The sequence below is a fragment of the Apodemus sylvaticus genome, chromosome X (assembly GCF_947179515.1).
Source record: "Apodemus sylvaticus chromosome X, mApoSyl1.1, whole genome shotgun sequence".
In the NCBI taxonomy this organism is placed as follows: Eukaryota; Metazoa; Chordata; class Mammalia; order Rodentia; family Muridae; genus Apodemus; species Apodemus sylvaticus.
The window spans coordinates 39075405-39089904 of record NC_067495.1 but is presented as its reverse complement, the minus strand read 5'-3'; positions in this window follow the sequence as shown (position 1 = coordinate 39089904).

Genomic DNA, 14500 nt, shown 5'->3' with positions numbered 1-14500 from the left:
TATGCTAAGAAAAAGGAATTATAATTTAATTTTATTAGTCTATTACCACTGAAATCCAATGAAGTTGCTTTGAAGTGACTAAGCTCATGCCATCCTTTTCTGACTCCATTTTGTGTTTTCTGTAGACAGAGAGCTAATATCTAATATATACAAAGAACTCAAGAAGGTAGAATCCAGAGAACCAAATAACCCTATTAAAAAGTGGGGTACAGAGCTAAACAAAGAATTTTCACATGAAGAACTTTGGAGGGCTGAGAAGCACCTTAAGAAATGTTCAACATCATTAATCATTAGGGAAATGCAAATCAAAACAACCCTGAGATTTCTCCTCACACCAGTCAGAATGGCTAAGGACAAAAACTCAGGAGACAGCAGGTGTTGGTGAGGATGTGGAGAAAGAGGAACACTCTTCCACTGCTGGTGGGATTGCAAGATGGTATAACCACTTTGGAAATCCTTCTGGCAGTTCCTCAGAAATCTGGGCATGACACTTCCAGAGGACCCTGTTATACCACTCCTGCGCATATATCCAGAGGATTCTTCAGCATGCAATAAGGACACATGCTCCACTATGTTCATAGCAGCCCTATATGTAGTAACCAGAAGCTGGAAAGAACCCAGGTGTCCCTCAACGGAAGACCGGATACAAAAAATGTGGTATATTTACACAATGGAGTACTATTCCGCCATTAGAAACAATGAATTCATGAAATTCTTAGACAAATGGGTGGGGCTGTAGAACATCATACTAAGTTAAGTAACCCAGTCTCAAAAGATCAATCATGGTATGCACTCACTGATAAGTCATATTAGCCTAGAAACTTTGAATACCTAAGACATAATCCACATATTAAATGATGTCCAAGAAGAATGGAGGAGTGGCCCCTGGTTCTGGAAAGACTCAGTGCAGCAGTATAGGGGAATACCAGAACAGGGATGTGGGAAGGGGGAGATGGGGGAACAGGGGGAGAGAAGAGGGCTTATGGGACTTGCGGGGAGTGGGGAGCCAGAAAAAGGGAAATCATTTGAAATGTAAATAAAGAAAATATCGGGAAAAAAGAAATGTAAATAAAGAATATATCTAATTAAAAAGAAATGACAGTGGGGGACAAGCAGGCACCCCTCCCATTGACACTAGGCAGAGATAGTACATCAAATTTTGTGATAAAATGCTGGACTTCCGTTAAAATCGTAATTGGGGACTGTTAAACTATCTTGAATGAGGGTTCTGCCTGGTAGACAGGAGGCTTGTTATGGGAACTAAATTCCAGTATAGAAAAATAAAGTAAATCACATTTCCTGTGGTCAGGAAAAAAAAGGTCATGGGAATCCTAAATGTGTTGCCAAAATTGATGTGGCTATTGGGGATGAGTAGAAGTTTGAGAAGTGCCTAAGCAGACATAAAATAGAATCGGAATAAGATTGTACTTCCTTAGTCACTGTAATTTCAGTTACATTCTCAATGTTTTCTTTGGTCCTTTGTCTTTGACTTATAATATGTAAGCACATAGAACCCTTTTCACTCTAGGTAGGGGGCAAACTTGACAGCATTCTGGGTGAGTTTACTGTTTTAAGCAAAGTTATCATTCAGGCTTCTGATAACATAAAAATAAGGCATTCTGTAATTTTTTGGGTTAAATACCTTTGTTGTGAAAAATACCCAATTAAGAAAACAGAAAAAAAATATGATACCAGTCTATCCTTTTACTAAGTTTGCCTATGTTATTGCAAGTTAAAATCAGAGATAAAATCAATAGTAGCAAATCATGGTGGTCCTTAAGCAAAGGCAGATGTTAGCCATAGTGCAAAGAAATCCCAAGAAAGGAAGAAAATCTATTTCAGTTAGAGTAAATAGGCTTTAAGATGCCAAGCAGCAGGACCAGATACTAATACAGTTATCTCTTCTCTAGCAGGGAATACTGATGTGGGGATGACCAGGACAGTGAAGTGGTAGGGGGTTGATTGGGGAATGGGCTGAGGGAAGAGGGCTTATGGAACTTATGGGACATATGATGAGGGGGGAACCAGGAAAGGGGAAATCATTTGGAATGTAAACAAAGAATATAGAAAATAACAAAAAATAAAAAAGAATCACAAAAAAAGATTCTCTCTCTCTCTTTCTCCTCTCTCCTCTCCCCTTTCCCCTCTCTCTCCCCTCTCCCCTCCCCCTCCCTCTCCCCTCCCCCTTCCCCCTTCTCCATTTCCCCTCTCCCCTCTCCTTTCTCCTGCAGTGCCTGACAAAGTTGGAATAGATGTTCTCAAAAGGAATCAAGAGGGAGGTCTCTAGAGGACTAGCTGCTATGTTCGCTCAGATGTTCTGCACAAACAGTATATATATATTTTTCATAAAGTCCAAGATGAACTAACCATAGCCACTTCAGTGTAACTGTCCCTTCAACACAAGAAGGAGCTGTCCTGGAGGCTTGGCAAATTAAGATAGGACTAGTCTGAAACTGCCAGGACTGTCTGACCCTTTAGGCTTCCAGCTCCCAACCAAGAACAGCCCCTCACTGTTTCCTAATCCCATTTCTGGCATACATGGCAGAGGGTATTTTTCCTCTACGGGAGGGATTTACATTTCTAATTATATAAAATTCCAAAAATTACAGAGATAAAATTCTATTGCCTTTAAGTTGACACATCTGGAATGCAATCTGCTCATTTAGAGCTCTCAGACTACCTGATAGACCAAAGCTTTCCTCCTCCTCCTCCTCTTCCTCCTCCTCCTCATCATCACCATCATCAACATCATCATCATCCTTCTCCTCCTCTTCCTCCTTCTCCTACCCTTCTTCCTCCTTTTACTGGTCAGAATTTAGTGAGTCCTTAGGAGAAAGAAGTCCTGAGTTTCAATTGAGGTTTCAGTACACCAATAATAATGATAGTAATATGTCGTGACCACACTGGCCAGCAAGGAATGATGCAATGCAGGAAGATCTTCAAGCAGTTTATTCCCAGGGGGATTAAAAAAAACACAGACACAGGTCATTCTGCAAGGAGAATGCCCCCCCCCCCCCATTTTCTTCTTCTTCTAACCTTACTGAGAGACCACCAATATATATACTAGAGGCCAGGGAAGGAACAGGAGAAAACAATTACAGTCATAGGTCAGGCACTTGGGAAGTCCATACCACACCAGGCAGGAAGACAGGAATCAAGCTAAGCCATGGGATGTTTTGCTCTCAAGAAACCTGTGCAAACAGCTCAGCTGGGGACTTAGTGCCAAGCTCTCTGGCTCCCAACAGCTCCCCCTCATTTATTTATTTATTTATTTATCTATCTATTTATTTTTTAAGAATGAATAGCATCTGTCTTAGGACACCTTCCATCCAACTCCCAATACCCGTCTCTGGGAATCTCTGCCAGTCCCAGAGCCCCTGTCTTAGGTTGGTGTGGACGGCAAAGGAGTTGCCCGTCATAGACTAACTATTCTTGATACAGGCTGAGCCAAATTTGAGCAGATGTATTATCTTGTGCCTAAGCACTTGTTCCATTACTGCTCTGGACTGGTTTTGTTGTTTGCACATACAGTTTAGCAGGAACAATCCCAATGTGGCAGCTCCACAAGCCAAAAACCCCAGTGCCATACACCCAGACCTTTGATGGTAATACAAGGTGACAAGGAATCTCCCTTCATTATTTAGAGGCATAGACACAATTCCAGGAACCCTCCAACCACAGCAGCATCTTAATACTCTCAGTAGTTTGTCAGTACACACAATCTGCTAGAACAATTCAATCTCTTCTTGTCTTCTTCCTGTTCATTAAAGACTTTTCAAACTACAGAAGAATGGGACTAAAACACATGATTTAGTATTTATGGAAACATTGCAAAGCACTCTGTTCTACTTTTCAATTTAACTGCAGTCTTCCCTGTAGTTCTTTTAATCTCAGACATCTGATCCTTAACCTTTGTACCCAAAAGAAGAAATAACCATCAGCCTACTTGCTCTAGAACTTGAGAAGCTGCTGGCCCTTTTAAAAACATCTTTTCTCTAGCTGTGCTTGACTCCTAGATAAATGCAGGGCAGTTTAAAGCAGCCTCTGCTGTGTAAACTGAGACTGGATCAAGAGATGGACCTCCAGCAGATAAAGTTTTTACCAATTAGAGTAAACTAGCTGCACTCTCAGAGGTCTTTATTGTCCCACCTTACCTTGGGAAATTTATCGCTCCACACCGGAGTCTTTATAGCCTTTTGTACCGAGGACTTTTCCCTTTGTCTCTCCTTACCTGGGAACTTTATTGTCTCTCACCGAGAACTTTACTTTGTCCCACTTACCCGGGAACTTACCAGTGTGCTACACTGACTGCAAAAAGTTCTGAGCCGTTCCTTTCACGAAATCTTTAAGCAGTTTATTCAGGAACCTTGAAAAATCTTCTAACTTCTGACTTCTTCTGACTTCTGACCTCTTCTGCCTTCTGCCTTCTGACTTCTTCCTTCTTCTTCTTCTGACTGCAAGAAGTTCTGATCCTTGAACCCCCAAATGAGGAGAGTTCCCGTGTTTCAGCACCAGTTGTCGCGACCACCCTCGCCAGCAAGGAATGACGCAATGCAGGAAGATCTTCTACAAGCAGTTTATTCCCAGGGGGATTTTAAAAAGAACACAGACACAGGTCATTCTGCAAGGAGAATGCTCCCCCCTTTTCTTCTTCTTCTAACCTTACTGAGAGACCAGCAATATATATAGTAGAGGCCAGGGAAGGAACAGGAGAAAACAATTATAGTCATAGGTCAGGCACCTGGGAAGTCTGTACCACACCAGGCAGGAAGGCAGGAATCAAGCTAAGCCACGGGATGTTTTGCTCTCAAGAAACCTGTGCAAACAGATCAGCTGGGGACGTTGAGCCAAGCTCTCTGGCTCTCAACAGTAATAGAAATAATAATAATAATAATAATAATAAGGAGGAGAAGAAAGAGAGAAATATAGCAAGAGAGCAAGAGCGAGAGCAAGAGAGAGAGAGAGAGAGAAGAGAGAGAGAGAGAGAGAGAGAGAGAGAGAGAGAGAGAGAGAGAGAGAGAGAGAGAGAGAACGAAGTAATCTATAGACCAGCAGGATGGCTAGGAAGCACAGAGGAAAAAACCCAATTTACAAACCATTCTATCAAGCAGAAAATGTAGCTAATTTCCTGCCAAAAGGTTCTTTCTAACCCAGTAGGAAAAGGGCAGTCTGCAACATACATAGAGTTATCTGGAAGACCTCTTCAATATTCCCTCCATATACCAGTGCTCAAGACAAAAAAATTAATTCATTCATACATACATTCATTTAACTTTTTTATTAGATATTTTCTTTATTTCCATTTCAAGTGTTATCCCCTTTCCTGATTTCCTGTCAGAAAACCCATCTCATACCCCTCCCCTTGCATGTATGAGAATGGTCCCCAACATACCTATCAACTCCCACCCATCCAGGCTTATATTCCCCTACAATAGCTCATCAATCCTTCACAGGACTAAGGGTCTCTTCTCCCATTGATGCCCGAAAAGGCCATCCTCTGCTACATATAAGTCTAGAGTCATATTGTTGTTCCTCCTATGAGGGTACAAACCCCTTCAGCTCCTTCAAACCTTTCTCTAACTCCTCCTCCATTGTGGACCCTGTTCTGATCCAATGGATGCCTGAGAGCATCCACCTCTGTATTTGTCAGGCATAGGCAGAGCCTCTCAGGAGACAGCTATATCAGACTCCTGTCAGCAAGTACATCTTGGCATACACAATGGTGTCTGGGTTTGGTGTCATGGATCCCTAGGTGGGGCAATCTCTGGGTAGCCTTTCCTTCAGTCTCTGCTCCACACTTTGTCTCTGTATCTCCTCCCATGGGTATTTTGTTCCCCCTTTTAAGAAGGAAGAAAACATTCACATGTTGGTCTTCCTTCTTCTTGAACTTCACGTGGACTATGAATTGTATCTTGGGTATTCCAAGCTTCTGAGCTAATATTCACTTATCAGTGAGTGCATACCATGTGTATTTTTTTTGTAACTAGGGTATCTCACTAAGGATGTTATCTTCTATTGATCCATCCCTGTCTCCTTGTACTAAGCTCAAATCCAAATGGATCACGGACCTCCACATAAAGCCAGACACTCTGATGCTAATAGAAAAGAAATGAACTTTTTCACAATACAAAACAACACTACAAGTAATTATGGAATATGCATAAAATTTACTAAACAAGTTAGGGCTTTCTATGAAACATAACATAATTTCTGCCATATTATTACCATAATATAATTATAATAAATATAGTCATATATGTATGTATATATGGTGTGATATATTATATATAGGACATATATAACTCCTTATGGTTATATATAGGTCATATATAACTAATTATGGTTATACTCATAAGGAAAATTGGTCTAAAATTTTTCTACTTTGTTGGGTCTTTGTGTTGTTTAGGTATCAGATTATCTGTAGCTTCATATAATTAATTAGGTACTATTCCTTCGGTTTGTATTTTTGTAATAGTTTCAGGAGTATTAGTATTAGCTCTTCTTTAAACGTCTGGCAGAAACTCTGCTCTTAAACAGTCTGGTCCTGGGCTTTTTGGGGTTGGGATGTTTTTAATGACTGCTTCTCTAATTTTTTAGCAGTTATGGGACTGTTTAGAAAGTTTACCTTACCTTGATTTAACTTTGTCTAGAAAATTATCCATTTCATCTAGGTTTTCCAGTTTTGTTGATTATAGGCTTTTATAGTAAGATCTGACAATTTTTTTTTTAATTTCCGCAGTTTCTATTGTAATGACTCCCTTTTCATTTTTGATTTTGTGAATTTGGATACTATGACTATGGCCTTTAGTTAAACTGGCTAAGCATTTATCTATCCTGTTGATTTTTCTCAAAGAACCAGCTCTTGGTTTTGTTCTTTCTTTGTGTTGTTGTCTTTGTTTCTAAGTGGTAGATTTCAGCCCCTAGTTTTACTATTTCCTGCCATCTACTCTCTTGGGCATGTTTGCTTCTTTTTGTTCTAGAGCTTTCAGATGTGCTATTAAATTGTTAGTATTGAACCTCTACAATTTCTTTATGAAGGCACTTATTGACATGAATTTTCCTCTTAACACAGCTTTCATTGTGTCCCACAAGTAGGGGTATACTAGAAAGTCTGTGACTTCTTTCTTTACTTCTTCCCTGACCAAATTATCATTGAGTAGAAAATTGTTCGGTTTTCATGAGTATGTAGGCTTTCTGTTGTTTTTGTTGCCATCAAAATCCAACCTTCCTCAATATTGATCTGACATAAGGCATTGGGTTATTTCAATCTTTGTGTATTTGTTGAAGTTTGTTTTGTCTCTGATTATATGGTCAATTTTGCAGAAGGTTCCATGAGGTTCTGAGAAGAAAGTATATTCTTTTGTTTTGATATAGGAAGACATACTAGAAGATCAGGCACAGCTAAAGGAACTGTGGATTCTGAATGTTGCTTCTTATGCCAAGTCAAGATTGGGTTTACAGGAAAACTGAGTAAGAAGTTGATACAGCTAGCTTTATGAGACTGTATGCAGCATCAGTGGTAATGCTATGTCACATGATAGAAGATGATCTTCATGAAGCAGGGAAGTCTTTGGCAAAGCAAGATGATTTATACAAGCATGTAAACCAAACACACAGACAAAAAAAAAAAGAGTAAAATAGAGGAGCCGTAAGCAAACCAAGATACTCGTAGAACAAGCTAAATAACTGTTTGCCCTGGTCCCTCCATGTTCATACCTACTGAAGGTACCCAGAGCCCTGAAGGCAGTGGCTGGAGTCTCTGGCTAAGATAATGAGGCTAGATAGTCCCAACAGGGTTTTTGTCCCAATCAAGGATAGGTTCAGTATACAGCCTTAGAATAGCAATTATTGGTAGTAATAAATAATAGTTGGGAGTCCTTTACTGATTTCACTTCCCTTACATAGTAATACATGTATTTACAGCAGCCAGGAGTGCTGTTACCAAACCCAATTAGCAATGCCATATAAACAGTGCTGGTCCCAGTGTTGCTTCAGGATACCAGCCTTCCCACCACCTACATTAACTCTTGTAATTGACCATCCTGTCATGGCTGAGAAAGTGCTAGAAAGGACATCTCCCATTCCTGCTGATTCTTTCTGCATGGATGGTACTAGCAGAGTTTCCAAATAAGAATAGGTAGCAGTGGCAATACAAATAAACACAGATGCTATGTAGCTTGAAGGAGGATAAAGAGCAATTGTCCAGCACAAAGATCTTAAATCTATATGGATAATTGTAACAGAAGGGCAGTGATTGGTGACAATGCACAAGAAGCTCTTGACATTTTGGATGACCCAATGTGAGAGGGACAATGGCAAGCAATTGGATGGCCCTCATAGGAGCAACATGATATAAAGAAGTACATATCAAGGTACAAAAGTAACTCCAGTTCCTGGTGATTTATCATGTGGAATCCTATTGCTTTCTGAGTTTCCCAGGAAATGAAGAAACTGATGCCATCACCAAATGATGGTTCTCTGTTTTTAAGTACCAATGGAAGCAGTACTCCATATTTAAAGAAAGTATGGACAACAGAGAACCAACATAGATTGGAAAATATCAAACTTGCTTGGCCTTCCATTAAAATACTCTGATATACAGTATGCTATCTAGTCTCGTTAATTGGAAACTTCTTGTTTGTTTAAAAACTCAGTTGTATTATGTGATGTCTTTATAGAAGCTGTCTTGTGAGAGGGAACGTGATATTTTGCTGAAAACAGGCACTTGTCAGGGTGATGACATTTAGAAAGAATATAAATAGAATCTCACAGTGAGAGAATGTTCTTGTATTGCTATGTCATGCAATACTGTAATACTTTGCTTCTTGACTAATCTTTGCTGGGTTTCCACTGGCCTTCTGGGTTTTTTGTTTTTTGTTTTGCTTGTTTGTTTGTTTGTTTTTACTAGTCTTCACTGGTCTTCATTTTGTAGAGCTAAATGTGCCAAAGAATTTCCTGTGGTATTCCAGCTGATTTTGTCTACTTCTGCTGACTCGGGATAATTTGGCAGAGCCTTGCTGTTTCTGTTGGATGGAGCTACCACTGCTGATTTGTGTTTAGTGTTTGGTATTGAACTATATTGCTGGTATCCTGAAAAAGAAGAGTGGAATCACCCCAAGGAACTACTTCTGAATGGCTCCACAACCCCCTTTTCCTATAAACCTTCTTTCTCCCCTATCTCTGGTTGGTAGTCTAGAAGAGAGGTTAAAGTGTTTAAGATACACAGAGTCAAACATTGGACAGAGGCCAGGGATGCCTATGCAATACGTAGGGGAAGAATTAAAGACCCTGGAGATGATGGTAACCCTAAAGAAATACCAACAGTGTCAATTAACCTGGACCCCTGGGAACTCTCAGAGACTGAGCTACCAACCAAAGAGCATACATGAGCTGATCCAAGGCCACATGCAAATATGAAGCCGCCTTGTATGGCCTCAGTGGAAGAGGATGTGCCACAGAGCGTTGATGTAGCAAGTTGGGGGGATATCCAGGGGGTTATTCTCTCAGATGCAAAAGGAAGGGTGGTGGAAGGAGGAACCCTGGGAAGCATCTGGGATGCAAATACTTGAATATTTTTTAAAAGAATTCAAATAAAGTAGTTTATGACAAATAAGCCTAGAGCCCTCTAATACTTATGCCTGGTTAAAGCATCAGTATAGTATGATGGGATGTGTGCATATGTCAACCTTATTTTGTTTGATAAAATGGTGCCATAATGTAACAGGAAGGAATACATTTGCAGGCCCAGTCAAAATGTCACCCTGAAGAGTCAAGGCATGCAATAGACCTACTATAATGAGAGTTTATTGGCAGGAAGGGAAGGGAACCTGGGAAATGGGTTTAGGCAGAGAAAGAGGGACAGAGAAGGATGGGAAAGAGGAGAAAGAAAGAGAGGAAAAGAGAATGAGGCTCTCCAGGAACACAGGAAGAAGAGAGAGAAAGAATAGGAGAGGAAGAAAAATGGAGAGAGAGAGAGAGAGAGAGAGAGAGAGAGAGAGAGAGAGAGAGAGAGAGAGAGAGAGAGACTAAGCAGCACTTCTTAAATGCTAGGTTGTATCATACCTGGAAGGCAGCTAGGCAAACTGTTGCTAGTTAGCTGTGATGGTTCCTATATGATTGGCCCAGGAAGTTACCCTATTAAGAGGTATGGCCTTGTTGGAATAGGTGTGTCACTGTGGGTGTGGATTTAACATCCTCACCCTAGTTTCCTGGAAGTCAGTCTTCTACTAGCAACCTCAGCTCCTCCTGCACCCTATCTGCCTGGATGCTGCCATGTTTCTGCATTGATGAAAATGGACTGAACCTCTGAGCCTGTAAGCCAGCCCCAATTAAATGATGTCTTTTACAAAACTTGCATTGGTCATGGTGTCTGTTCACAGCAGTGAAACCCTAACTAAGACAGTAGCTGTTGGGTAGAGCCTAGAGGAATTGCCAACATCCCTAAATCTTTGTTTAATTAAAAATTAAAAAAAAAACTAGAAAGGGGTAATGTTAGAGCAAGATTGAGGTCATCATGGTCTTTAAACTACTTCCTGCTGACTTTGGGGTGACAGCTCTCTCTTTTGGGAAACTAAGAAAATTGGGATGGGGATGCTGGTCAAGTTCTGGAAGACCTGGCTGTTTCATTGTTGTACAGGGTGAATGGGACCATTTTCATCTAGGAAAGTTTAGACCCAGTAGAAGCATCTGTGACAGTAGACCAGAGTATCTTCAGCTTGTGACTTTGATAATTGATCATATAAATTTAGCATGAGGAACATCTTTCAGTCTATAGTTAAAACACAACCAAAGGAAACTTAAAATCTTAAACTTGAACTTATGAAAGTGGATCACACAGTAAAATGCTTCTATCAGAGTTAGTCAACTAATTTACCAGAAGTCCATTGGTGAATGTTAGGATTCTAAACTTTTGAAGTCCCACTATAACAGTGGTATATCTAGGGGAAGAAATTTAAAGCATTTTTGTACATTAAATTATTTTCTTGATCAACATACATATTTTATGCCCTCCAACATTTATATATTATTATTACTGACCACAAATTCCTTCCTTCAAATACTTTTAAGATACTCATAACTTAAGTTTTCATATCTGTAGAACTTGTATAAAGTTTATCTTTTTTCTATTATGTAATTATTCACCATAAAACATGGGTAGTTGATCATTGATGAACAGTCACTGCAAAATTAGTTTTTTAAGATAAAGGAGTAGCAAAAGCTTACATCTGAAATGTGTGTATATGAAGCCTATGAACAAGGAAACCCTGTTTTTCTTTTCATAAGGAATCTGGTAGTTTTAACTAGTTAATGAACTGACTAATGAACTAACATGAAGGTAGGTCACCTTGGGGTAAGGGGCTAGTTGCCTGTTATTTAGCCATCAAAATAATCAGAGACCTGAGAAGGATACATCATAATCTAGATGTTATATATTAATTAAAATGACAGAGGTTCATCTATAGTCCACTACTAAACAGTTCTCCAGCATTCAGGTTAGCTGAAGAGACAAACCCTGTCACAGGCAGGCAAAAATATAGTTCCAGTATCCCAGTATATGTATTAGGAAAGCCTGTCGAGTTTTCAGCATCAATGTTGTGTTTTTTCATATGGATGTATGAAAAAACTCATGGGACAGTACCATAGCAGGCCCTGCCAAGGTGTGCTGAACAATGAAGCCATACACAAATACAGAGGCAGATGGTCATAGCCAACCACTGGACAGAGCATAGGGTAACAAATGAAATAGTGAGAGAAAGGACTGAAGGAGCTGTAGGGTTTGCAACCCCATAGGAAAAATAAAAATATCAATAAACCATAACCTGAGAGCTCCCAGGGACTAAACCACCATCCAAGGAGTACATATGCAGTGACCTGTGGCTCCAGCTGCATATGTAGCAGAGGATGGCCTTCTAGGACATCAGTGGGAGAAGAGGCCCTTGGTCTTGTCAATGCTCCAAGCCCCAGTGTAGGGGAATGAGAGGTTGGGAGGCAAGAGAAAGAGAATTGGCAGGGAAACACCCTCATAGAAGCAGGGGAAAAGAGATGGGATGAGGGATTCCTGGGGGAAACCAGGAAAGGGAATAACATTTGAAATGTAAATAGAGAAAATGTCCAATTAAAAAAGGCTGTTATTTCATGAGGGGTGGTATGGGTATGAACTTGTTCTGGATTTTATGGCCTGTTCCTAGAGCTAGTGCCTTATAACTGAGTTCCTGGAACTTATGGTTTATTCCTGAATCTGGTGCCTTATGGCTATTTTTTAAATCAACCCTGGTTCTTAAATGAAGACAAAGGGGTTTATGTTGCCCTTTCACCCCAATTCAGTCTTACATATGCCTGTCCACACAGAATTGATAGTGATAGTGGTACTCATTTCAGGAACACTTATATGCAAATCTGCTCTGAGGACAAGCAGATAAAGTGATATGTTTCTCTCCTTAATAACTTTGCTTCGGCAGGGTCAATTGAAAGAAAGAATGGGTTTCTAAAGCAACAACTGATGACCTGAAGGGCAGAATGGAGCCATCATGAGTGGAAAAGGGCCCTTCCAGAAGCTGTATGACTGTTATATGAGAATCCCCATGCCAAGGGTGGGTTTCCACCCAATGAGCTATTGGGTGGGGAGAACCCTACAATTAAAAAAAATTGACTATCGCCAGTGATGTTGACTTTATGCCAGAACAAGATAGTAAGAACTTATTGATGAGGATACTACATGATGTGAGTACAGATAAGGGAAAAATAAAGCTGGGACTAAACTGGAAACTATCCCTTATCCCATTGGATGGCAATAGCAGTGCCTTAAGATTTTAAGCTGATAGTTCTCAGTTGGGAGGCTGTTTTCAACTGTGGGAGCCTGTTTGAGAAAACTATGAGCTAAGTGCAAATTATGGATGGGGCAGAGTGATGAATGTGGCCTTTTAGAAAGAGTTGCATAAGCTACAGTAAATGGATGCACATTGACATATACAAATTATCTACATATAAAGGCAAAGGCCTTGAATAAAAATTCGTGGCAGTTTTGGTGTGAATCAAAATGACATAACTATTCCAAGATATACTTTAGAAAGGTTTTATTGTAGATTTGAAGGAGAAAAAGTGTCAGAAGCATCTGAAGGAGCCCAAAGCAGGGGGAGAAAGTAGTAAATTGAACATGGCCAGCAGAATGACCCAGTATACTAAGACAGTAAATAAAAAAGAAATGAGACACAGGGCAGTGGTGTCACACGCCTGTAATCCCAGTACTCTGGGAGGCAGAGGTAGGTGGATTTCTGAGTTTGAGGCCAGCCTGGTCTACAGAGTGAGTTCCAGGACAGCCAGGGCTATACAGAGAAACCCTGTCTCAAAAGAACCAAACCCGGAAAAAAAAAAAAACCCAAAAAAGCAAAAGAAAGGAGAGAGAGCCAGAGAGAGAGAGAGAGAGAGAGAGAGAGAGAGAGAGAGAGAGAGAGAGAGAGAGAGAGAGAGATCCAGCATAGGAAACCAACCAGAGTGCGAGGAGGGGGAAAGGAGAAAAGGAGGAAAGGAAAAAAGGATGGATGGAGGGAGGGAGAGAAGGAGAGAGGGAGGAACCAAGAGAGCAAGTGGACAAAATGGCATGGTAATATAGGGGAAAAAATGAGGGAAAGGGAGCAAAAAAAGGTCAAGGGCTGGACAAATTTAAGGTTGGGACTGGGGTGATAAGTGCTTCGAAGAGCCAGGACTCCTTAACACCTAGAGAGACTGAGGGCAAGATAGTATTTTGTTATGTTAAATAGGCATTACAGTTGGCATTTGTTGCAAGTTTCTTTGAACCTCACAATGGGTGGTGGGTGTTGTTCTAAGATTCAGATGTACTGTACAAGTACCTTCCAAGTATTTGTGTTTATGGCCAGTTGTTATTGCTACAGTCAGGGTTCAAGAGGTATCCCTCTGCTTGCTGTTTCCTCCCTTTTGTGTTTTTGTAGTCAAGGTGATTATGAAGCTCCGCAACTGCCATGACTAGGAGAAGCAGGAATGCATATAAATGCATAAGAATAGGGTCCTTCACAGAAGTTGGGGAATTATAGCCATACATCTTTAAAAACTGGTGCTCTTTGAAAAAGGGGGCTGTGATGGAACGAATATAAGAACTGGAGGAAGCCTTATAGTGTGTGTGCAGTACTGTCTTCTGAGACAAGCAACTGCCATTTACCTGGGCTCCCTGAACAAAACAAGGAAGAGAAGCAGGCACACAATCTCAACAGGCTGAGACTCTGGTTACTAAAATAGTGAGGATTCCAACTTTTCTGTGTGATGAATGGTGATAGCATTTAGAGGGGTAGAGAAGCATGTACATACATAAGTATCTAACATGAAATTAAAGGTATTTTTTTTACTGCCATTACTTCACCTGCTTCATAGAGGTCATGCTCTACCATGGAACCCAGCATTACCACTGATGCTGCATGCAGTCTCATAGACCCTGCTGAATCAACTTCTTTCTTAGGGCCCTTCTAATCCAAGTCTGGTCTGGAACTCA